At 38.4% G+C, this 27441-nt stretch overlaps 1 protein-coding gene across 2 annotated transcripts in view; it reads left to right on the top strand.

The window, feature by feature from the left end:
• LOC126248801 (venom serine protease-like) overlaps positions 1 to 27441 on the top strand; it is a 274056-nt gene that overhangs the window by 64472 nt on the left and 182143 nt on the right. The window contains exon 1 of one of the 2 annotated variants that reach the window (XM_049950205.1): positions 6747 to 6846. The exons of the other annotated variant lie outside the window; for it this stretch is intronic. The gene's annotated coding sequence lies outside the window, so the exon portion shown is untranslated. Of the gene's footprint in view, positions 1 to 6746; positions 6847 to 27441 lie in introns of those variants that run through there. 2 annotated transcript variants of the gene reach the window in all.

Raw genomic sequence — 27441 nt, 5'->3', positions numbered from 1 at the left:
GGACTGTCTAAACAAGCAAAGAGGGAAATCTAAGAACTGTTTTAAGAGATAATAATATGACGTTACTGGAACATAGATATTTGGGTTCATAGTTCACAAAATCTTATTTGGTAAAACAATAGACGAACCCAAAAAGAAACGTTGTATTAGACGAAAATTGGATCAATTATTACAAATAAATGTTTGTCAATGCAGATGCGCCATGTTACACAGAAGCTAAGAAAATCTGTGAATTTCACATTGTTAATGGGGTAAATTGGAGCACTCTGTGACGTAATTTAAAAATAGAAAAGCAAATGAGAATAATGATACTAACGTAAACATTACAAAATTTCGAGCCCAAAACGTGTTTGTGCAATGATTAATTAATTAAAATTTGTATGTAAGGGGATAATATTGTGGCAACTTCTTCATATCAGAGTAGCACTCGCATCCTACGTCTGGGTGTTTCGCAGTCTCTGTCTTCCCTTGCAGTTTTTACTCTCTCCCCAAGTGCTGTGCCATACTGCCTTCTTCTTGTCAGTGTTTTCTATATGTTCATTCCCTCTCCCATTCTGCGGAGAACCTCCTCATTCCTTATCTTATCAGTCCATCCTAATTTTCAGCGTCCTTCGATAGCAACACATCTCAAATGCTTCGATTCTCTTCTGCTACATTTTTCCCATTGTCCGTGGTCCACTACTATACAATGTTGTACACCAAACGCACATTCTCAGACAATTCTTCCTCATGTTGAGGCCTATGTTTGATACTAGCAGACTTATCTTGCCCAGGAATGCACTGTATGTTTGTGTTAACGTGCTTTTTACGTCCTCCTTGCTTCGTCTATCATTCGTTATTTTGCTACCAAGGTAGCAGAATTCCTGAACTTCCTCTACTTCGTGGCCCTGAATTTTGCTGTTAAGTTAATTGATAATCTCATTTCTGCTGCTCCTTTTTAATTTAGTCTTTGTTCAGTTTACTCTCAATCCATATTCTGTACTCAGTCCATATTTTTACTCTTGCAAATAACTTGGCCTCTGAGCAGGAAAGCATTCTTGTCCTCAGTGCTGGGCGAGTCCATTTCTCTGTTCTGAAGGGACACCTGCTTCAGTTGCCTGTCTCCTACTGAACTGTGTGCTTCGTCTGTTATAAACGAAACGTTAGGCGTGCGTACGCCGCGCCGGCTGCACTGTAACGTTCCTCAGTTTTAAAGAAACTACTTGGTAAGAGTAAATGATTCTTTTGCATCTTATAGCCTCATTTCTCAGCTTCATGATGCAGTATGTATCACTTCTTTAATTGTCGTAGTTATTGCGACACTTCTATATTAACCCATTAGCGCCGGAATTATTTTTTTCGTGATTTTTTTTTTAAATTTGCGTTATTATGTCTGTAAAAGGCATAAATTACACAACAGATTTGTTTCGACGAAAGTCATTACCGCCTTTAGCGAGATATTTGATGTTGCATACGGCAACGCTAGGCGCTTTCACTACCTAAATTTATATGGATTACAACTTCAAGTAAAATAAGTAGGTTATTGAAATTTCTTATTACATATACAAGTTTTGTGCAAATGTATTATTCAGTCTTCATCGTACAATTGATACTTCACAGTACAATTAATAATCAAAAATCAAACCTTGAACTCAGCATTATTATTAGATGAAATGGAATAAAACAGTCAATACACAATCCCACATTACACTTTGAATTCATTGTTCTCACAATAGATTTACAGTCCTTGTGTGCACACCTTTTCTTCTTCTTTCCTTCTGTGTGTGGGACGAGGTGGTCAGCCTTATCAAACCTAATTGAATCTGATATGCAGCTGTCGGAACATGCCCTTGATGCAGGTCTCCCGGCTCCTTTTGGTAAAGCTTGGTGTCTTTGCAAGTACACTGTTGCTACTTCTCTCTTGAAATCAAGCTGATCAATAGTTTGGTTTCTTGCTTTATTATACAAACTCCAACTGTTTTGTATGAAGACATCTAACATCCATGTAAAGAAACACCAGTACCATTTCTTGCTTCTTATTGCAATACTATAGCATGCTAGATTCTGATCCATCTGATCAGTACCTACCATTATGTATTATATTTGGCTACCAGTTTTGGTCTGGGAATCATTATATTTCGCTTTTTTAGTTTTGAGAATCTCTTGACTTGGTCAACTTCTTGTGCACCACATGAAGAAGAGATCATTGTGACAACTGAGTTGTCCAGCCACCACACATACAATAATCCATCATTCTTCTCTATTCGGATCTGGGGGCTCAACAAACACATCACCTTCAATATCGTCATTATAAAGAATCTCCAGCGATTCAGAAAGCGAGAAACCTCTTCTAAAACAAAAAATAGAAAATTCATCCTTTTACTGAGTACAAGCGCCTAGCGTTGCCATATGGCAACACCGACGTACAAACGGCCTAAATGAACGTAATTTATTTCACAGCAAGTAGTAAACTCCAAAGAATATGTATTTGAGTATTTAAAGCACAACCATACTATAAAACCAAATTATATATCGTAAGTTACTGTGTAAAACATACTTACTCGAACTTATACTCCATTTTTCTTCGTCATTCAGCAAACAACGACTTCCAATACTGCTTACGTCGCAGAATTTAAATGTATTGTTAAAACTGTTGCATTGTAGTGATCTTTACAATCTTGCGGAACGGAATCCAGTGCTGCCAACACTCTCGCTTCGTTGATGTCGTGGAATCAACGATTTTAAAAAAGTGTTACAAACGTTGCCATATGGCAAAGCACGGCGCTAATGGGTTAAGCACTGTGTGAATTTCGAACAATTCGCAGTGAAAAAGAGTGGTAGCTATAATTTTTCGTTTGATGGATGTTAGGTCGTACAATGCTGTGCTCAAAATGCAGGTAACAATTTTAAATTCCCTTTACACCTGAGACGATATCTATATCTACCTTAAATCTTGAGAAAATAGACTGTATGTAGTGCTCACACTTCAGACCTCCTTCCGTGCCTAGGAACTTATCCTAGTAGTGTCTAACCACTCTCATCATGTTCCCAATTACTTTTCAAGTCGTATTAGACCTTCATTACCAGATGGCACTTGTATTCTACATAATAACGTAACTTCAGTACTTGATAATTTTACTGTGCTTTCAAAATAACAATCGAAAATTAAGTTGTCTATCTGATTCGTTAATTTCCACTGAACTTTAGTCAAGAAATTAGTAATTTACCAGTAGAATAAATTGTTACCCCATACTCATTTTGCGTAAATATAGAAGGAAAATAGGTATGTGTCAAAGTGACCCCGTAGTAATGACGAAATAGTCAGTGTGGCATCCCATCTGCACCAATACATCTCGCATCACCATTATCCCTTAGCTACACAACCGTAACGTGATTCCTCCTTAAAGATCTTTATGTTCGAGCACGCTACCAGTCATCTGTATTACTAGTGCTAACGGAATAAACTCTGTTCATGCCTCATGGCTCAAATTCACAGTTGCAGACTTCCTATGAAACGGCTTCCAGCGGCAACAAAAATTTGATTTTCAATATTTTATATGATTATTGAAAAATTTTTAAAATTTAAAATGCTATTATAATCTAATATTTCATGTAATTATTGACAAAATTTAAAAATTTAAAATACTACGATAATCTAATCATTAAGAGTTATAATCTTACATTTAAGTTTTACCACACCAGGTCAAGTTTTAAAGTTGGAAATTGCATACAAGTCTTGGGATAGTGTAACTCACGGCACGCAAATACCCTGGTTATATTCATCCAGTATCTGAGAATCGGCGCACTTGGCGACTGTCAACAAACTCTAAACATAATTTCAAACTTTTATGAAACCTCTTCTCGTCTACGCCTCCACATAATTACGAAAAAAAACTTTATCGTTTACTACATTTTCGCTGTTCTTACAGGCAAACTTCCGCATCGGGAATTACGTTTTGATTTATTACTTCTTTCTTACTAACGCTATTAGCAACACATTTTGCAGAGGAATATCCTCATGAATTACTGAGTGTACCTGATAAATTATTCCATTGTCCAACTCATAGTTCAGGAGATTTGATGTCATAAACATTGAGATGCGTGAGAAACAAGCTTTTGCTTGAAATGGGGCGCTGTAAAACTTCAGCATCAGGCATGACGTTTTGAATATATTACTTCTTTCCTACTGCCTCTGTTTGCAACACACTTTGCAGACAGTATCTATGTATATCACTGAAAGTATCTGCAAAATTATGCCGTTATACGACACTTAGTTCGGGACGTATGACGTCATAAATATTTAAGTACTTGAAACACTTACTTTTGCTTAAAATGAAGCGCAAATTATCCAGACTATATTCATCCAGTGTTTCATGATGAAAATACTTAGTGACTTCCAACAAATTGTAAACATAACTTAAAAATTTTATAAACTTTTTCTCGCTTTCATTTTTAACGTCGAATATCTAACAGGTTGACTCATTTGTAAAATAATCAGAAGTTTGGAGCTGTTTTATACACGAGGATTCGATTCTTTCAAGAATCGGGCTGTTAGTGGTTTCATCTAATAAAAGACGATAATGCAGCCAACCCAGCAATAACAAACGATCCACGCGTTTGTCTCATGCTGTCATCAATCTATTACATAAAATCGTATATTTTAAATTTCTTCATTCTCTTAAACTAAATTTATTATTTTTATCGACTGGAGCCCCTTTATTTGCAGCCAATGACAACTCGCCTCTAAGTAATGAACCGACAACAAAAATAAATTTTCCCCTCTCCTCGCAGCCAAATAAGTCTTTCTTCCATCAATTGGGCACAACTCAGGATTTTGGGTTTTTTCTGTACTGCTGGTTGAAATTTAAGCCTCAGCGCGCACACTGTAAAAGAAACAGTACATGGAATCCGAGTGCACTAATGAAGGAAACCGCGTGTGATGGCAAAGCGGTTTAAAGCCTGAACTCATATTGCTGAATTCCAACAATCCTGATTTTACTGCGCCGTGATTTCCCTTAACCACTTGTGATGAACGTAGGGATGGTTCCTCCAACATCCTTCCTTCGTTCGTCCTTGTGCAGACAGACAGCAGCTAAGTGAAATGACTTCGATGTTCGCGAATTGATAAACTTAGGAGAAATATAATGCGTTAAGGGGAGCCGGAGGTGGTCAAATCCAGAAAATTACGATTTTTTTTTGCTACCGAAAATTAATTGGAACATTCCTCTTTACTGTAAACATTGAACTATTGTTCTACTCGCCCTAGAAGTGGAGTTATTACCATTTTCCCCCACGCCTGCAGAGGAAATGGGCGGCCGCTGAATGCATCTAACACCCTCTCGTGACTTCCTCGCGAACTGCTTGGGATTTTCTCGGCCTGTTACGCATACAGCGCCTTATGTTACGCATACAGCGAGTGTGCAAGGGTTGGCTACATTGTTTTCTGTTACAAATATTACCCATATTTCCTTACAGCTTACTCCTATTTTCCTCAGAATTTCGAACATCTTGCTCCATTTAATATTGTCGTACACTTTTGTTCTGGTTACGATGCCACGTTTTAGTAACCGTGTATATAAGAAGAGAAAGAACGTAGAGAAAAGAAAATTAACACTAATACCAAGTTGCGATACTACAATGAATAAGAGCGCGGAACATCGTCTCTTTGCTGTTTACCGTTTCGAATTAGTTCAGTGTTGCGCCTGTTGTTGGTAGTATTATACTTCTTGTGTAAAGCGGGTAATATGCAGTATGTACAAGAATCAGGAGGGAACAATAAAACTAATTTTTCATGACTTAGCACGGCCAGAATTGTTACACAAATGTCTACACGGAAAGACGCAGAATCCTAATGAGAGCGTAAACAATTTGATTTGGAAAGTGATTCCTAAAAGGGTGTTTGTAAGCATAAAAACACTGCACTTTGGCATTTATGATGCAATAGCAACCTGCAGCCAAGGGAACAGTGTGAAGTGTGAAGTTCTGAAGGCATTAGGATTTACAGCTGGGGTGAACACTGTACGAGCACTAAGAAATATTGACTGAGAAAGGATAAGAGGAGCAGAAAGAAGAGAAAGGCATATGAAGTATGATGGAACAACAGGCCAGAAAAGAAGACAGAAGAGGAAGCTTTTGGAGGATGAAGAAGAAGACCCTGATAATCCATCCTATAGTGCAGGAACGTATTGAGAAACTTTGATAGCCATTTCCTGTAAATTAGAATTTTTCGAATATAAGAAACATTTTCTCAAAATCCACTCAAGCTAGAGAGATGAAATTTTTATACAGCACTCCTAGTGGTCAAACTTACATTGTAACACAGCCATTTGGCAATCTGTTCAGTAGTTTCATTTCTGTTTAATTATAAAACAATTATTTGTAAAAAAATTTGGGTCATTAATAAAAAAATAATTGTAAGGAAACTAGAAAAGATACTCCAAAATCGCTCAGTCATAACTGCAATACTAAACCACTCTATATGTAAAAAAAATTCAAATTTTTCTATTTGGTAGTTTATTCATAAATGTTCCTCAAACTTAGTGATTTTAACATGGGCAGCATAGGCACCTCCGGCTTCCCTTAACTGACGTTTGATATGATTTAAGCTCTGCCCTTTCGCTGTCTAAGCAAGCAAACGTAGGAAGGCACGAGCGTTGAATCATTCGAGCGAGTACAAAGAATCCTCTAAAGTTCGTTGCCTCTACCTTTTGGGAGTATGGCGGTGGTAGCTAAATGTCATACGCCGAATAAATAAGCGGCCCAGCTGAGGAACAGCTGCAGTAGTCTGTACGTCTGCGGCTCGTCACAAGCTGAACGTTTGCTGTGCTAGCACTATCACCAAGGATAGTAACTAACTCTGTTCCGAAGGTGAGTGCCTTAAACTTTGAAAATCAGATAATGCTATATTAGTCAGAATATTTTCCGATTTCCAGAAACACTGCACTCTACAATTTTTGACACGTTCTTGACATACCAGCAACACTCGTAGTGAGCAAACGTCAAATGCTTCATCCTCTTCTGTACTGTTCACTACCACCTTTGACCAATATAACCGGTAACTTAAACTTTCAGTCATTTATGTAATCTGTGTTACTAAACCGCTGTCTCGGAACCCGAAATCAGTTGCAGTGTGCCTTTCCAACTGTTACCAGGGCAAGAAATTTTGATTTCCGGCATTTCTCGTAATTATTAACCTAATTTAAAAACTTCAAAATGCTGACATAATCTACTCATTAAGAGGTATAATCTTAAGTTAAATGCTCATCACAATAAGACAAGTATTACAGTTAGAAACTATGTGTGTGTCTTAAAGGCAGCATAAACGACAGCGCGCTAATACCCGGACTATATTCATCCAGTATTTGAGAATCAGAGCAATTAGCGACTTCTAATAAACTTTACACGTAATTTCAAACGCTTACGAAACTTTCTCTCCCAGACGCCTTCCACAAAATGATGAAAAAGGTATGTCGCTTACTACATTTTCGTAAGCATCAGCATAATGCATGACGATTAGATTTATTAATTCTTTACTAGCGATTCCGCTCGCAAAACAGTTTTCAGACAGTATCCACATATACTACTGAATGCGCCTACAAACCTATATCATTGTACGACACACAGTTTAGGAAATATGACGTCATTAACACTGAAATGTTAAACTAGAGCGCAGATTGCCCAGACTATATTCATCTAGTTTCTCATAGCGAGACCTCTTAACAACTTCCAACAAACCCTAAGCCGAATTTCAAGTCTAAACTAAACTTTTTTTCGATTACATGCTTAAAGTCAAATATTTAACACATTAAGGGGGGACGTACATGAAAATGTGAAAAATGTCATTTTTTAAATTTATTTTCTTTCGTTAGCTCAACTCATTGGCAATAATCTCCTGAAATTTCACACTCCAAATCGCAACCTAAGTAACTTAAAAAAATTAAATGCCTAACGTGTTCGTCCTGCCACGCCCACTTGGTTGAAGAGACTCTTCAGTATTAGTTTTCGTATTACTTACGGAAACAACAAGACGGCTTTGAAATGTATGTAGTATATTCTCTTTGTGTTGTACATCGTATGTGACTGTTGGACATTGTCGCTGGAAACAAAAGACAACGATAATCCTTGTATACAAAGTCGCGAATACTTGTATTTATTTGCGTTGTTGTGCTAACTTCGTCATTGTATTTTGTTGTGTTTTTTAATAATGCCACGACAAAGAAACGTTTTCAAAAAGATGTGCAAGAAGCGTGTACGTGCTTTATTAAATTGCAGACACGCAAATAATTTCGGTCATAGTACCGAGTTGTCTGACGAGACTATGAGTTATAAACATGTGAACTCTTCTCCCAGCAGCTCAAGACAGAAGATTTCAAGTGTCAATATTACTGAAATGGTGATGACTGTCATAACACTGGATATCGGATGATTCAGATTGAGTTGTTGTCTAGTGCAGTGCAATTAGCATGCGTATGCAAGACATGTGGTTTAGACAATCTGGAATTATTCGATGATGGTAACAGAGTGGGCGTGGTGTGTATGTACATATTTTATGCAAGGACTGTGATGCTGACACTTCATTTAAAACATCAAGATCAAAAAATGGAGCGAATATGAGGTTTTTATATGGCATAAGATGCATTGGTGTAGGAAGAGGAGGAGGAAACATACTCTGTGGAATGATGAATATGCCAGCACCATGTGCTAGATTTTGAACGCCAAAAACTGAATTGGAGAAGGCACTTTATGAAGTTTGTGAAGAGAATTTGTCAGCAGCAACAGCAGAGTCAGTAAGAGAGAATGACGTGGATCGTAATCACGTGAACACTGATCTGGTTGTTTCATGTGATGGCACATTTATGAAGAGAGACCAAACATCCCTATACGGCATTTCCAGTGTGGTAAGTGTTGATGTAGGTAAAGTACTTGATGTGCAAGTAATGAGCAAGTACTGTCAAAATTGAAGGGGATAGACACTCAGCATATACTTATTGGCTAATAAATCCATTGAAGACCTTGCAAAGCTGACAAGACAGAAAAGAAGAAGACAGAAGAGAAGTGTGGAAGGAAATGAGGACAATGGGTATAGATATGATGTCTTTTGAAGGAGGGAACGACAATGAAAGAGCATGTTAAACTTTAAAAGGAATTTTCTCAGAACTACTATTTACGTTTTTCAGGTAAATTTTTCTCCAAAACTAGAAAAGATGTGACTGTGATATTTTGCTTGTCTTTTGTATTATCTATAAGAAACATGTTCACAGAGTGAATATTTAATTTCATGCATGAATGCCAAGATATATAATTAAGAAGGTAGAATTTTAATGTACATTATTTCAGTTAAAAAACAATTAAACATAGAAAATCGTTAAACGTCAATAAATTGAAATGTTTCTGTGGGTTTCTTTATATGAATTTAGAGATTATACTGTAAAATTTACTAGACAATTTCTTAGAAACATTCTTGGTAAATGGTACCTATGTGAATCGTGAATTCAAAAATTTAAAAATTTCCAAACAATTTGAAAATTTCAATTAAAATTACAAAAAACTTTCAGTAGATTCCTTGAACTACCATCAACCACTGTACATAATTTCAGTTATATAACTCAAAAATTATGGATTTGGTGGCAGGTCATATTTGTACCTGTATTTCACGTAGGTCCCCCCTTAACTCTTTTGTAAAGTCATCAGATTCGGCTATTTTATACAAAGGAGATCGATTCTTTAAGGAATCGGGCGTTTAGGTGTTTTCTATGACATGGCTTGTCAGATTAATGAAATAAAGAAGAGAAGTTGTTTACAACATGGAGGAAAAATTGCGAAGGCCACACGTGTTAACCATAATGAACACATGTTCTGTTAACGAGCTTGTGCGGTAACAGGTAACACTTGAGGTGACACCGTAGGCGAACAATTACGACTATAACAAACATGCTGAAGAGACGCAGTAACAAGCGTAGAAATGTTCATTCATGAAAATCTGCGCCGAAATGCAACTAGGTGGCGCTCATAGATGATAAAATTTTAGTAATTCGTCACAACGTTGATGCAGAAACATTTTTAGGGAGTTGCTTTTTTGTATCGAAACATTTTCAAAACACGCAACACGAAGCCTAGTCAGAAAAGCCGAGCAACTGCGCAATGTATTTTCCAGTCGGTTTTTATGTGGCAAGTAGAAGAAACGTCCTTAACCTGGCTAACTTTCAGATATCCGTTTTAGGGTCATGACACGGCTGGTTTATTTGTTGTTAGGACTTCCACGCAAACGTCAGACCTTCCACTGCGAGCTTAGCATTATCAAGCCTTACCTAATATTCTTTATGCTCGTTGTTTCGAGGAATGACAGATTTCTGATATCATATATCGGACAGTATCTTCTCCTTCCTCCGGTTTTTTATCTGTTGACTGTTTTCCTAAAGAAACTGGTGTCTAAGCCAATTAATATGTCTACTCTTTAAGAAAAAGTATTTTTCTCTCGAACAGTTGCAAAATATTGATATTTTGACTGTCTGCCACACACGTATTTTAGAAATATGACTAATTTTTTGACTGATTTATAAAATTATTCATTGAGTATTCATTATTCACAATATTAAAATAAAGCCACAATAGTGGTATTAACTATTCGTTCGGTCGTTGCTCTGGTTTGTCTCACGTAATTGTATACGCAATTGCTGTGTCTGTCAACTGATATCTTGTAACATAACGAGTTCTTTTTTCTAAGTTCGTGTAGGCAAAAGATTGCTTAAGATTCATACACTATAACACATTACAGTAGTAAAAAACACATGGATAACGTGACGTTCCGTGTAAAAAACGTAAATTTAACAATTTCAAGATGGCCATAGCATCCTGAAACGAGCCATGCCGTATAAAGCTATTTTTTAAGAAAACGTGGTTGCTGGCTCTTCATTCAGAAGACACGAGTCCTGTTCATCTGTCTTGTATTAGCGACGTTGGTGTAGCTTTCAAATCCTTTAATTGGGAAACAAAGACAGAATACATGTTAATGGATCATCTCGATTTTACTGATTGAGTTGTATTGTCTGCCTCTAGTTGTTGTTGACTGGGTTCAGGGCGCTCAACGTCGACGTTATCAGCAGAGATTTAATGTTTTTGTGCTTATAAGAGTAAAGTTCGTAGACCTATGATTTCAATATTTTATCAAGGTAATAATACTTTTAAAAATTCAATTGGCTATCTAATAAATCACAGACACATGTGTTTTTTATTGATGTGTGGGTGGTTGATCTACATCTACGTGACTACTCTTCTATTCATAATAAAGTGCCTGGCAGAGGGTTCAATGAACCACCTAGCTGTCTTTCTACCGTTCCACTTGAAACTTCTTAATATAATTTTACTTAAACTGCTGAATGCTTACTCAATGTTCTTAAACTGCTGATTGAAACTTTACTTGTCTTTATCGTTTCAACACTGATCTACAGAATTTGCCTGACATACACAATACACACTTCTCCTATTCATTAATTACCCATAATATTCAAACGCAACGCAATCTGACTATTACTTAACAAAAATGAATGGCCCTGAATTAGAAGAAATCCTAACAATACGCCATACATTTCATAAGTTACTTACCTCACAGAAAATCTTCATTACATGAACTACCGCAATACAGCAAGCACCAATACAGCCAGCCAAAAAAAGATTCTAACTGCTGTAGGCTCTAACTACTAATAAGCATGTGGTTAGCAAAGGAAAGATTTTGTTGCAAAGCACACAATGTATTTAGCAAATTTTACCTTAATCATGTGACATACAGTTCAAAAACTATATAATCGTCCGTGACATCCGGTTCCAAAAATTATATAATCGTCAACAAAATTAAATCTCTGTGACGGACACGTCCAGACCGTCCGCTCGCACTAACACTTCAGACCTCTAACCTCCATCACTGCTAACTATTAACTTCCAACCTCCATCACTGCTGTCTATTCACTCCCAACTGCGAGTCCGACCAGGCACAGAGTTTCTTACAGAGGGCGCACAGCGCTGTCAGATATTTAAATATAGTCTATAGCGCTGCCAACGTACAAACACATAAACAGGCTACTTACATAGCCCACTGCTCCTCTCAAAAAATTTTACAAAGTGCTTTGGGCAGTGGCCAAGATTAATTTATTAAAACTTTTTTATATTAGCAATATCAAATAGATCAGATGCACACGATTAGTAATATACTGTTGGTCAATAAAGAAAAAAATTGTCCTCACAATCCCTAAAGACAGTCTTAATCATTCATCATAGTAGTAGTCTATGACAGCTTTATGCACAAAGTCTGAGCAGTATTTGAAAGTATACACAGAAGTAGTGGACGTCCATGCAGTCTTGAAGAAGTAGTGTTGTCCTCCCAGCGAATACACAGTGCTGACTCGTGACATGAAGACTGATAATGGGCCACAACAGAGCAAACCCACAGCAGAGTCAGTCGAAGTCTTTAAGAATATTGGTAGAATTGGTAGGTCACCAGAGAGCAGACCCACAGTATTCCTTGTAGAGTTTATGGTAGTATTGGGCCACCAAAGCTGCAGACCCACTGTAGTCCCTGTAGAAATTATGGTAGTAGTCATCCGTTGCGACTGTGTGGGTGCACAATCACAATTGAAGAGTCTTGATGGCACTGCAGCAGGTCTATAACCAACACTTGTGCACTTACTAAATCTTTTTTTGCAATATACTGAGAACCAGCAATGCTGTTAACCAGTCCCTTGCTGAATTATGAACACACGTGCAAGCACAAACATAGTGATATAACATCTAACATTTTAAATAAACAGTACGACAAACAGACAAATGTATGAAGTAAAATGAATCCCTACTATTTACTGAACTTGAAGAAATGGTGTCTATACAATAACAATTTTACAGCATAAGAATACAATTACAAACGTACAGAAAACATAATTACAGTCAAGAACATGATAATACAGATAACATTTGTAGTAATACAGGTCTTACAAAAGAATAGAAATAAACATATACATCAGTATTACAAGAATTATGACATAAGTAAAGAAATGAAAAAATTAGAATATTCTTAGAAACATTAACTTCTCACATGAACTGTAACTTTCAACCAAACCTACTTCATTTCCAACTAAAACTTCATTTATCTCTCTTACTTCAACATTTGTTCCCCCCCCCAAAAAATGCTATTTATCTGTATTTATATTTTCGTATCTTTCTTACCTCATCACTTGTTTCCAAGAAAATCCTACTTAACAAAATAATTGTTCCTCATTATACAATACTTTTTGGTCAAACCTTTTTGTTATAGCCTCAAAATGCATTACTTCCCAACTCATCATAACCCATTTTCTTGTACAGCATAGCCGCACTTAAACTAACTTAAATCTACTGAGCTCAGATACATGAACTAGAGAACGAGGCAATGCAGCAGCACAAAACAATTAACACAAACAACAATGACAAAAATGCAAAGCAGTAAGGCAAGCAGCAGCATATCTAAGTTGGCAAAGAAAATGTAACATTATGACTAGTACAAAGCACTATGAAGCAAACAAATAAATTAGTGGTAAAATTGGCTTAGCACAGTAATACAAAGTAAAATTCAGTAGGACAATGCCTGACAAATAGCAGCAGCAAACACAATAACTTATACCTAAACATGACAAAGCACAAGCAAAAAAAATATTACAGTAAAGACAGCAATGCAGATAAGAGAGATGTTTATTCACATATTAATGTCTATGTCACATCTGAATACTAGAGTGGTGCACCACAACAACTTATTCCACCAAAAAAATTACCAAGTCCTTGAAAAGAAAATTATGTATGCAATTCCTGTTACTAGTCTTTTCAAGCGCTCTTTCATATTGATCTTTCCTTTCCAAGTGCTCTTTTTTAAGAATGTAGGTCATAAAATTATTATTTAATGGATCTGTTGACAGAAAGTGTTTACATTAGCATATGTATTGAATTGTATTTTATAAAACCAATGCTACAGTGTAGCTAAAAACCGAATATCAAATAAAATAAGCAAATATGTACAAAGCAAAGCATAAAAACAACATTCACAAACCATATGGCATTTCAGAAGTCAGTAAAAATTCTCTCAACTTTCGTAGAGAGATACTTGTCATAATCACGTGTGTAGACATAAGAATATTTCTCATCACTTCATAAGCATTTCAGTAAGTAGCACAAAGTACGAGCTCCAAAGTGTAATCATATGTTTCCAACTAATAGTGCGTCATGTTTGTGGTGCGTTTTGCAATGAAATGTCAATAGCAAGGTAAACAGCCTCTCTTGTCTGCAGCTATGGGAGCGCTTACAGGAGTGCGGCAAGCATCAAAGTGACTAAAGCGGCACAAGTAAAGTTGAAAGACCACATAAAATGAGTATATTTCAAAGCGGCTAATGCGCAGCTGGGTGCAGCAGAACATTACATCAAGGCCACATTCACTTTTTACGAAAATATTTATGACAACAGTTTCAACTATAATGACAGTTTGATACCAATAAAAAATTTCACAGGTTGAAAATTTACAGGAGAAGTGTTTAGAAACGAAATTTCATCAATAACAGTGTCCAAAAATTTCTGTCAGCATTGTGGTACTCACATTCACATATATGCTCGCATCTCATAACCATTAAAGTACGATTCTTGGTTTCCAACATTTTTTTCACAAACCAGAGTCCCTAACCACTACTCATTGCCTTATTACACATATACATATTCGTCGATACTTCTTTAATATTTCATCATAATAAACATGTAGCATGATCACATTACTCATATAGCATCATCTTATTGATCATAAACATATCTCAACATCATAATACATATCATCGTCGTAATAATATCATCATAACAAATCAATAAAATCTCAAAATCATAGTAGCTTCCTTCAATAATTTCAAAATCTTAAAAAAATGCTCTCTGGCTCGTTTCAATAGTGTCATCTACCTCAAACGTACTTCAAAAATCATGATCCCATCATGATTTTTGGTTCCAAAAGTAAATGTGAACAGTTCCCAAAATTCAGACAAAATACAATTTCATAAGTGTGAGTAACCAGCTGTGTAATTAACTAGACATGTACCAGAGACTTAGTAAAAAATATCCATTTCTCTCTGCTAACAGTTGTGTAATTCTGCATTAGGAAAATATGGTACCGATGTGTAAAACTGTATAAGCAAATACCACATTAGCTAGGGCTCCTTGCGTTTGCCACACGCATGGTACACGAAGTGGGTGTACCCCCATGAGGGATAATGTAATTATACCTCAGATCTTAAAAAACTGCAGAATGAAATGTATCACGGAAAACCTTCTCTGTATCATTGTAGTTCAAAAATATTTCTAAAAATGTTCCAAGTACAAAAATTAATCACTCAAATGGGTGTTCTGTAGCGCTAAACTGTGCTTCTTGCTGTAAGAATTTCTGTCATTGCTTAACGGTAAAACTGTATCAAGTGTCGTAGTTATCGTCGTCCATAAGCCAAGTTCTCCAAAAAACCAAGTACCTACCTTGACATACACAAAAGTAAAGTGCTATGTGTATAAATATCGTAGTTTTTACGTTGATTGTCGTGATACTGAAAGTACTATACTGTAATGTATTGTTGTGTTAAGAAAATACGTGTCTCAATGTAGCTATGTCACAAAAGTCATAACTAAAACGTGTTTTACTTTCCAGAAGAACGTAGAAAAACTGCGCAGACATAAAATAGATGCAGCGCAAAAGCAATAATGAAAATTATGTCACTCATAATTAGCGTCGTAGTATAATCGTGTAGCTGTCAAACCTAGTACTGTGTCGACTTGACCTCTCAGAAAGTACTTTAAATAAAAATGTCTTTTCAAGTAAACCAAAATGTTGCAGTAAAACCTCATTAGCAGTATGTGTTCCAAGAATGTAAGCCTTACAGTAGTTACGCAATCATGCAACTAACAAGCAAAAATGTACACAAAATACGACTGTCGTCTGTTCCCCATAAAAGTGGACTCGTAAAATATAAGTTCCATAGGTTCCTGATTAGATAGTTATCTTCAAAACATCGCTCCATGTTAACAGTTTCTAAGTGCGACAAAGCGTGACAGTAACGTGAAGTGAAAATTTATGGCAATGACTAAGTCAGGAAGCAAATTATCTCTCAATAAACCGTTTTACACGAGAAATGTGGTATAATCTTTTGTTAAATTTTTTTCTCTGATGATCAGTTCGAAGGAAAGCAGTAAGAAAATTGGTAAAGCCAAGCTTGTGGAGGTGTATCATCACTAGAATTCTTAAATGTTCTGAATTTATGCATAGTGATGAAGAGCTCATAGTCAAAGTCATCGTGCCGCCGAGTAGCAAATCTGTCATTCTTACGTGAAGTCGGCGGTTCCATCTCAAAGTTCGGTGCACCCTACCGACTCCTTTCAAGTCTCCGAAATACCATGTATTATTGCCGTGTTACTTTTGTGTCATAATCATATCTACTGTTTCCTTAAGGTTTTCCTAATTTTTTACAAGATGCGTGACCGTATCGGTAGATGCAACAGAGTCTCAATGTTAGCCTGCAAGGTGTCGTGATTTTCATGTACAAAAATCTGCAGTTCTTTTATGTCAGTGTAATGATTCTGTAATGTGTCTTCATTTCACGAAAATATGGGCTGAAAGTGTTCACAAATTTGTGTTTTTACATCTTCAGAAAATTTTTGATGTTTCTATTCGATATCGGATCTCTCAGCGGTTAAATCTTCACGTGTTTGTTCAATTGTGTCTAACTTTTGAAGTTGTTGCAGAATTCGTTCCTGATTTTGTTCCATTGTGTCTAACTTTTGAAGCTTCTGGGTTTTTGATCAACTGTTTGAATTAAATACAATACCAATGCATAAATGACTGAAACATGTTCGATTGCGCTTTTCGGCAGTGCATTCGCGCCGGCAATATCCATATATCGAAAAACAGAAAGTGTGTCTTGACTAAATTGAGAAAAGGGTAATTACGCAAAACCTAAAGCTACGGAATTTGCAAGATTTTGTTCTGTTATTTCGCATTCCTGAGGCGAACTGTTACCGACCTATCGACCGACAATAGTTGCGAGTTCACCGATTGTTTCCATATCTACCCCGTTATTTACTGCCTGGTCCATGTCCCTATGCACAGTTATCAAATTACTGTCTTAAACATTTGTCAATTCGTTACAAGGTGATACTAATGAGCTACGTTCGTCGTCACTGTCATTTCTCAGTTTGCTTTCAGCCTAGTGTTACGCTTGTCACACGCCATGATCGTCACACTATTCCACACGATAACACACAAAAAGCAATTTGAAAAGCAAAAATAGGTAGACACACTAAAATAGCACTGAAATAATCAATATCTATTTAATTGCAAACGGGACTGCGAAATACGTAGTGCAAATCCACGTGCAAGTCACAACTGCTTCGCTCACTACAATGCAGTGCAACAACAAGAAACTGCAATTACAAAGGAAATTCTCTATACAATTACGCGCAAGCAGTAAAGAATAACTTATTTCTAATCGTGCACTAATTATTCAATCAGACGATTTCAGTGAAGTATCGTCAGCTAAGGGTCGACAGGTGAAACTTCTTAATATATTTTTACTTGCACTGAAACAACTGAGAAGGTGAAACTTCAACGTTATTTAATTCTGAAACTGCTGACTGAAAGTGAATGCAAGTGAACGTGTTTTAAACTCCTGAGCGAAACTGAACGTACTGACAGTTTGCTATTCTTTTTATCATTTCATTTCTGACCTACAGAATTATTCCTGACAAATACAACTCAAACTCATTCCATTCATTAATTACCCAAAATATTCAAACTCAATCTGACTGTTACTTAACACAAAAGAATGGTCCTGAATTAGAAGAAATCCTAACAATAAGCCACACATTTCGTAAGTTACTTATCTCACAGAAAATCTTCATTCACGAACTACAGCAATACAGCAAGCACCAATACAGCCAGCTAAATAAAAGATTCTAACCACTGTAGGCTCTAACTACTGATATGCACGTGACTAGCAAAGGAAAGATTTTGTTGCAGATAAAACAATGTATTTAGCAGATTTTACCTTAATCGTGTGACATCCACTTCAGAAATTATATAACTTAGTGGTCCGTGACATACAGTTCCAAAAATTATATAATCGTCAACAAAATTTAATCTCCATGAGGGACACGTCCAGACCGTCCGCTCGCGCTAACACTTCAGACCTGTAACCTCCATCATTGCTAACTATTAACTTCCAACCTCCATCACTGCTGTCTATTCACTCCCACAGAGTTTCTTACAGAGGGCGCACAGCGCTGTCAGAGATTTAAATATAGTCTATAGCGCTGCCAACATACAAACACATAAACAGGCTACTTACACACTCTTTGTACTTTTTTGATGTCATCCGTCAGTCCCACCTGATGCAGATCCCACACTGCACAGCAATACTCCAGAATAGGTCGGACAAGCATGGTGTAAGCAGTCTCTTTAGTAGACCTGTTGCACCTTCTAAGTGTTCTGCCAATGAATCCCAGTCTTTGGCTTGCTCTGCCCACAACATTATCTATATGATCGTTCCAATTTAGATCATTTGTAATTGTAATCCCTAAGTATTTAGTTGAATTTACAGCCTTCAGATTTGTGTGACTTACCGTGAAATCGAAATTTAGCGGATTTCTTTTAGTACTCATGTGAATAACTTCAAACTTTTATTTATCCAGGGTCAATTGCTACTTTTCGCACCACACAGGTATCTAAATCATTTTGCAATTCGTTTTGGTCATCTGATGACTTTGTAAGGCGGTAAATGACAGCATCATCTGCAAACAATATAAGACTGCTACTCAGATTTTCTCCTATGTCTTTAATATAGATCAGGAACAATAAGAGCCTATAACACTTCCTTGGGGAACGGCGAATATTACTTCTACTTTACTCAATGACTTTCCGTCTATTACTACGAACAGTGACATTTCTGACAGGAAATGACGAAGCCACTCGCACAACTGAGACGATATTCCATAGGCACACAGTTTGGTTTGAAGACGTTTCTGAGGAACGGTGTTGAAAGACTTCTGGAAATCTAAAAATATGGAATCAATTTGACATTCCCTGCCGATAGCACTCATTACTTCATGAGTATAAAGAGTTGGTTGTGTTTCGCTAGAACGATATTTTCTGAATCCGTGCTGACTATGTATCAATTAATGGTTTTCTTCGAGGTAGTTCATAATGTTCGAATACAATATATGTTCCAAAACCCTACTGCAAATCGACGTTAGTGATATGGGCCTATTACTCCTACTTCCTTTTTTGGGTATTGGCGTGACTTGAGCAATTTTCCAGTCCTTAGGTACGGGTCTTTCTGCGAGCGAGTGGTTGTATATAGTTGCTAAATATGGAGCTATTGTATCAGCAAACTCTGAGAGGAACCTGACTGGTGTACGTTTAGACCGGAGGCCTTGGCTTTATTAGGTGACTTGTTACATCGAGGATATCTACTTCTATGATTCTCGTCTTGGCAGTTGTTCTTGATTGGAACATTTACGTCGTCTTCTTCGGTGAAGGAGTTTCGGAAAACCGTGTTTAATAACTCCGCTTTAGTGGCACTCTCATCAGTAACTTCACCATTGTTATCGCGCAGTGAAGGTATTGATTGCGTCTTGCCACTGGTGTGCTTTATGTATGACCAGAATCTCTTTGGGTTTTCTGCCAGATTTCGAGACAGTATTTGGTTTTGGAAATTATTAAAAGTATCTCGCATTGAAGTGCGCTGTATACTTCGAACTTCAACAAAAATTCCCAGTCTTGGGGGTTTTTCGTTCTTTTAAATTTCGCATGCTTTTTTCGCTGCTTCTCCAGCAGCGATCTGACCCGTTTTGTGTACCATGGGGGGACAGTACAATCACTTATTAATTTATGTGGTATAGATCTCTCAATTGCTGCCGATACTATCTCTTTGAAATCACCCCACAACTTGTCTACGTTTACATGGTCAGATCGGAAGGAGTGAAGACTGTAGCCAAATGTCATAAGCCTAATAAATAAGCGGCCGAGCTAAGGGACAGCTAGCTGCAGTAGTCTTTACGTCTGCGGCTCGTCACAAGCTGAACGTTCGCTGTGCTAGCACTACCACTGAAGGATAGTAACTGACTCAGTTCTGAAGGTGAGTGCATCAAACTTTAAAAATCCGATAATGCTATTCTTTCAGTCTTCACTGCGTCTTAACGCATTTTTATCAGCTTTTTTAAATAAATATACTTTGCGTTTCTTTTTGATGGTTGTAGGTGTTACGGTATTCAGCCTAGCAGCAACTGCCTTGTGGTCGCTAATCCCTGTATTCGTCATGATACTCACTATTTGTCCAGGATTATTTGTTGCTAAGAGGTCGAGTATGCTTTCGCAACCATTTACGCTTCAAGTGGGCTCATGAACTAAATGTTCAAAATAATTTTCTGAGAAAGAGTTCAGTACAGTTTTGGATGACGTTTTATGCCTGCCGCCGGCTTTAAACGTATAATTTTTCCAGCATGTCGAGGGTAGATTAAAGTCACCACCTACTGCAATTGCATGAGTGGGGTACCTATTTGAAATGAGACTCAAGTTTTCTTTGAACTGTTCAGCAACTATATCTTCTGAGTCGGAGTGTCGGTAAAACGATCCAATTAATAGTTTAGTTAGGTACTACATCGCGGGAACTATCTACTCCAATTTCACTACAAGGCAAACTACTTCTGACAGCAATAAATACTCCACCACCAACTGTATTTAATCTATTCTTTCTTAACACTTGTAACCTCCCCGCAGAAATAATTGATAATATTTAAATGACAATGGAGCCAAGTGTAACCTCCCCGTGAAAATATGAAAATGAAAAGAATTGAATAGAATTGCAAATAGTGCCAAATGTTAGCTTCCCACAGTAATAAAACTCAATGATAATAAAAATGTACAAAAATGTTAAGTCCCCACAAAATTAACGTTAAGGTGAACCTGATAAATTTTATAAGGGCAGCTGCGCTGACCTTAGGCCCTGTGCAATAATTAATCTGATAAATTGATTCTGGGAGGAAAAGCATAGGAAATATTGTTTCAATTGGAATGATTCTTTTCTTAAAAACGATTGCTTTGAAAACAAAATTATTATTGGGGCATTTCTTGAACAAATTAATTATAATTAACAGATGTTATTGGCTGAGCGCAATGCTGCTTCATTACCTTATTTAACAATATACCTCGTCCCGAACCGTGACCAGAGACCCATGTCGACGCCCGCCGACTCCTCACACATAACTTCCGACTGAGTCCAACTCGCAACTGGACTCTCGCGCAGTCAAGCGCAGACTAGCAACGATAAATAACTCTGTGGTCAGAGATTCTGTCATGCCTCGCCATCGCTGGTACTGAATACATACGCGTTTCACACTGTTAGATCGCTTGGAAAAATTTCGGCTGAACTTATTTCTGGCTTTAGCCAGCTTTCTGTACCTATAACTATTTGAGCTTCGGTGCTTTCTATTAGGGCTTGGAGCTCTGGTTCTTTCTCAAAACAGCTACGACAATTTACAACTACTAAAAAACCTGGAAAAAGCCAGCCAGTCTGCTAAGTTTTCTGATAGTACGTGGACACACACGCACACACACACATACACACACACACACATTCTCAGATATACCTCAAATCCCAATCGGTCAATGTTTTTAAAAAAATCTAAAGTGCGGAAATTCCACAGACAGACGCAAGGTAAAACTGAATATGCAGATTAGTGTGACTGGCTGAACAAGCTACATGTTGAATAAATCAGTCTTCGACTGATTAAAATTTCTTACCTGATATTATAGGAAGGACTGTTGATAATGTATAAAATTTTAAAATACAAACTACGTTAGTTCTATTACTACCCCTGTCTAATCCAAGGGCAGCCCTTCAGAAAGCGTATAAAACACAGTTAGTTACATAATAACCAATGTGTCTTAGCGTTTTGGCTGCCTGACCCGTCAAAATTCCGATAGACTGCCGATCCAGTTATTTGACGGAGGACGATTTCTCCCTCTTATAAACAAGAAACCACGTATGTTGACGGTCTCCATCTGACTTCCTTGTGTTGCAGTGGTCATATAGGTTCTGAAACAGCCATAAAAATGGTCGGCATTCGGGAAACTTGGCCGGCAATCAAAGTATTAAGCACCACATGCAAGACCGTCCTTGCCTCGGAGCAAGAATCAATAAGCTAATGGAGAGTGGCCAGTAAGTAAACGTGGTAGGGCGACTTCGTCTATACTTCGCGGCTCTCTGAAGTAGGCCGTAGTACTATTTCCGACGTCACCACCCATCGACACTTCTCGTCGCTTGTTGCCAGCCACAATATCACGGTTACTGCCCCCCCCCCCCCAAGCCTCCTTCGCCATTACAGCTTGTTACATTGTTTCCAAATAAAATAAAATGCGTCACAACAAAACGTGGAGTTCTTATTGCCAATTTTTCCTTTAATTCTAGATGTTTCGTCATCTGATAGTACATGAATGCATTCATATTTTAAGATTTCATAGCGCACAGAATTCGTGGCTTCCGTTATTGTAGATTTCAGACGAAAGGGGGGGAGGGGTGAGGGGCTGATACAGGTTGCAGTCAGCTTGGACGAATTCAGGCAGCCCGCTCAAAAATTCTTTTAGAAACGAACGAACTATAGAATGTGCTATCATCACTTATGCCTGTTCTGCCCTCCACAAACCCTTTCTCATCGTTCCGTATCGGAACTGGTTTTCATAACTGAGCACCACTCAGTTGACCAGGTTGGACGATATTTCGTCATTTCAACTAATAATGACAGAATTTTGGGCACTTTTTTTAAATTAATGCAGTCATCGCTCTTTGGGCGATATTTTCGTTGATCAACGCGATTTTTTGGGTACAAAGGAAATCGAGGTGCGATTTTTACACTGTTTGTAATGTAATGTTATTTGTAATCATGTTTACCGCTCCGCTGCATTGTGAAATACTGAAATATTGCAACCCCAAAGTTCTCAATGTATGTGACAAAGCTCGGAGTGGACAACCACGTATGACAATCGACGAAACTCATCGGAATTGGGTTGATAATCTCATTACAAAAAACCGTCTGATAATACAGATACAGTGAGTGTGTAATATCACGAAAACGTGTACAGGCCATCATTACAGAACTATGGTACAGAAAACTATATGCATGGAGGGTGCTTTGAATGCATACTCCTGACACGAAACAGGGAGAGCTTATATCTGTCAATAGTTTCTTTTACTTTCTTTGCGTGAGGGTGATGGGTTCCTTAACAACATTGTGACTGGTGATGAAAGCTAGGTTCACCATTTGGACCCTGACAACAAGAGAACATCGGTGGAATTCTGCCACACAGGAGACCAAAACAGTTCAAGACCATCACTTCAGCGGGCAAAGTCATTCCCACTGTGATGTTCAAGGTGTGGTGCATTTGGAATTCATGCCTAAGGCACCACCATAATCTCAGCAAGGTACTCTCAGAAAACTGAAAGCACAAAAGAGTGAAGCACCATCTTCTTCAGGATAGTAATGCTAGACCACACTCAGGTGTTGTGACATCTGCAAAAATCCGACGCCTTGGGTTCACTGTCATCGATCATCTTCTATACAGACCTGAGTTGGATCTATCGATTGATTTTCCTCTGTTTCGAAAACTTACAGAATATATTCGAGGACTTCATTTTGATAGCGATGAAATGGTGCACGTAGAGGTGAGATTGAGCTTCCATCAACAAAATCAAACGTTCTACAGTGACAGAGTCAACAAACTGGTCTCTAGCTGGAAGAAATGCTTTCATCGACAGGGTGACTATGTCGAGAAATAAATATGTAAACGCGAAGAAATAAGTACATCGAACGTTAATTAAGTTCGCTTTATTAATGAGCTTTAAGATATTTACATATAAAAAATACGAAGGCTTTGTTTTTCAGCATTCCTTCGAAAATGATTTGTGCAATATTATTTATCTGTAGCGCCAGCGCAACTTCCGTAGTTTGCATAATATACATTACATTAAATACTCCCTACATGCAGCCGGCCGGGGTGGCCGAGCGGTTCTAGGCGCTACAAAATGGTTCAAATGGCTCTGAGCACTATGGGACTTAACTACTGAGGTCATCAGTCCCCTAGAACTTAGAACTACTTAAACCTAACTAACCTATGGACAACATACACATCCATGCCCGAGCCAGTATTCGAACCTGCGACCGTAGCGGTCGCGCGGCTCCAGACTGTAGCGCCTAGAACCGCTCGGCCACTCTGGCCGGCCTAGGCGCTACAGTCTGGAACCGCGCGACCGCTACGGTCGCAGGTTCGAATCCTGCCTCGGGCATGGACGTGTGTGATGTCCTTAGGTTAGTTAGGTTTAAGTAGTTCTAAGTTCTAGGGGACCGATGACCTCAGAAGTTAAGTCCCATAGTGCTCAGAGCCAAGCCTACATGCATCTCAGTGTCGTGATTACGTTGATATGATTGGTTTTTCGGTACAATGAATCTGTAATTTACTGTTTAATTTCAGAATATTGCTCAGCTGCCATAACTTTCATTTTGTGACAGCCTTCACCTTCCTCCAGAAGCCGATTCTAAAGCTACCTGTGCTCTCCACCCCTAGGACCCTGGCAAAACAAATTTTCCGCTCACTTGACCGCTCTCCAAGGCCGCCACTCTGGCCTTGGGCGGCGCGGGGTCCCTCATTATTGGAGGTATCTCATAGACTGTTATCTGCAGATAAAAGTGTCATTAGGGTTTTCTGCAGAATTCTTAGCGAGCCGTTCAGAATTGTGCTTGCAATTTCTTTTTCTTGGCAAATTGGGAAATAATTTTTTTACAAGCTTACATTTTTGCAGATTACTGTTTTCGTCGTAAAATTCTGCAAGCTATTCAAATTATGTACAGAGAGCTCTCAAAATGGCTCAAATGGCTCTGAGCACTATGGGACTTAACCTCTGAGGTCATTAGTCCCATAGACTTAAACCTAACTAACCTAAGGACATCACACACATCCATGCCCGAGGCAGGATCCGAACCTGCGACCGTAGTGGTCGCGCGGTTCCAGACTGAAGCGCCTAGAACCGCTCGGCCACTCCGGCGGCCGGCACAGAGAGCTCTAAAGCTATAGAATATTTTTCAAGAACTCTGAAAAAACGTTTATTTTACGAAATTCGGGAGCCAACTTCACTGAAGCTCAGCATTCGCTGTACCAATGCTCATGACTTCAGTAACTTTACGTAGCTGACAGTTGGTCAGCATACGTGGCATGTCGTAGTGTGTTATTGTAACAGTGTGCCACAATGGGTACTGTCAGAACCAAAAGCTGTGGTCTTCACTACAAACAAGAAAAAGTCTACTCCCACATGGAGAAGGGAGGTTATGGTTTTCCCTGCTGGTGGACTCAAAAACAGTTCTCCTTCAGATGGCTTACCGAAGTTATTGGAATACGAAATAATATCATGCACTAGAAGTTATGTTGCAAACAGGATACGGTGTTGTGGTATAAATACCGTCTCGCTTCATTTGCTGTCCTGGGGTTTGTGGGATAAATGCTGGATAAATATCTGTTCCAGATTTCTCCACACATTTAGGTTTCCAGCAATACGCTCTAGTTCCTGCACGTTTTCTTATGTCATGTAAACATCTCTTTATTCGGAAAATGCTGAGGAAGCACAGGCTGTTGCAGTCTCGGTTTCAAAAGAGGAAGTTAAAATGATGATAGGCAAAGGTTAGCAGAGATTCGAGAGTCTGTCAAAATATCTTTCTGCGAAGCATACAACTACCACCGAGAACTCGAGAAAATTCTTGTCGTATGTAAAATAGCTAAGCGGGTCTAAGGCTTCTATCCAGTCACTCGTTAACCAATCTGGAGTAGCGGTGGAAGACAGCAAAATAAAAGCTGAAGTTTTAATCTTCGCGTCTAAGAAATCGTTCACACATGAGTATCGCACAAATACATCGTTGTTCGACGATTGCGCATACTCCCTTGTAGCTGACATAGTAATAAGCGTCCCTGGCGTAGAGAAACAACTGTAAGAGTTGAAAACGTTGAAAACAAGTAAGTCGCCACATCCGGATAGAATCCCAATTTGCTTTTTCCGGAAGTACTCTAAATACGGCATTGGCCCCTTATTTAGCACGCATTTAACCCGAATCCCTCGCCAAGCACGCAGTCCCAAATTATGGAAAAAAGCGCAGGTGACTCCTGTATATAAGAAGGGCAAAAGAATAGACCTGCAAAATCACAGAACTCTATCTTTAATATTAGTTTGGTGCAGAATTCTTAAGCATATCCTGAGTTCGTATATAGTAAATCTTCTGTCCACGAATCAGCACGGTTTTAGAAAGCATCGCTCGTTAGTTACTTAGCCTGGCCTTTTCTCACATTATATACTGAAAACTATGGATGAAAAGCAACAAGCAGATTTCTAATTTCTAGACTTCTGAAAGGCATTTGACACGCTGCCCTACTGCAGACGTAACAAAGGTACGATCATATCAGATATGATGCCAGATATACCGAGCGAGGTGGCGCAGTGGTTAGACACTGGACTCGCATTCGGGAGGACGACGGTTCAATCCCGCGTCCGGCCATCCTGATTTAGGTTTTCCGTGATTTCCCTAAATCGCTCCAGGCAAATGCCGGGATGGTTCCTTTCAAAGGGCACGGCCGATTTCCTTCCCCGTCCTTCCCTAATCCTATGAGACCGATAACCTCGCTGTCTGGTCTCCTTCCCCAAAACAACCCATGATGCCAGATATGTGAGTGGCTCGAAGACATCTTAAGTAATAGAGCCCAGTGCGTTATCCTGGCAGGTAGTGTTCATCAGAGACAAACGTATCGTCAGCAGTGTGCCAGTGGGAAGTGCGATAAGACTGTTATTCTTTTCTATACATGTAAATGATCTGGCGGACAGGGTGGGCAGCAAACAGCGGTTGTTTTCTGTGGTCCACTGGAAGATGTTGAGGTTGCGCGACTGTAGGAGAGTACAAGATAACTTAGATAAAATTTGTAGTTGTGTGATGAATGTCAGCTAGCTCTAAATGTATAAAAATGTAAGTTAATGCAGATGAGTAGCAAAAGCCAACCCATAATGTTCGAATGCAGCATTAGCAGTGTGCTGCTTTACACAAACAAGTCGTTTAAATATCTAGGCGTAACGCTGCAAAGTGGAATGAAATAAAACGACCATGTAAGGATTGTGATAGGGAAGGTGAATAGTTGACTTCGTTTGATTGGGAGAATTTTTGGAAAGTGTGGTACATCTGTAAATGAGACCGCATATGGGACGCTAATACGACTCATTCTTGAGTTCTGCTCGAGTGTTTGGGATCCGCACCAGGACGGATTAAAGGAAGACATCGAAGCAGTTCAAAGACAAGCTGCTAGGTTTGTTACATGTTGGTTCGGACATCACATAAGTATTACGGAGATC

This window comes from Schistocerca nitens, chromosome 1 (assembly GCF_023898315.1).
Source record: "Schistocerca nitens isolate TAMUIC-IGC-003100 chromosome 1, iqSchNite1.1, whole genome shotgun sequence".
NCBI classification, from domain to species: Eukaryota; Metazoa; Arthropoda; class Insecta; order Orthoptera; family Acrididae; genus Schistocerca; species Schistocerca nitens.
This window is presented reverse-complemented; position numbering and strand designations above follow the sequence as displayed.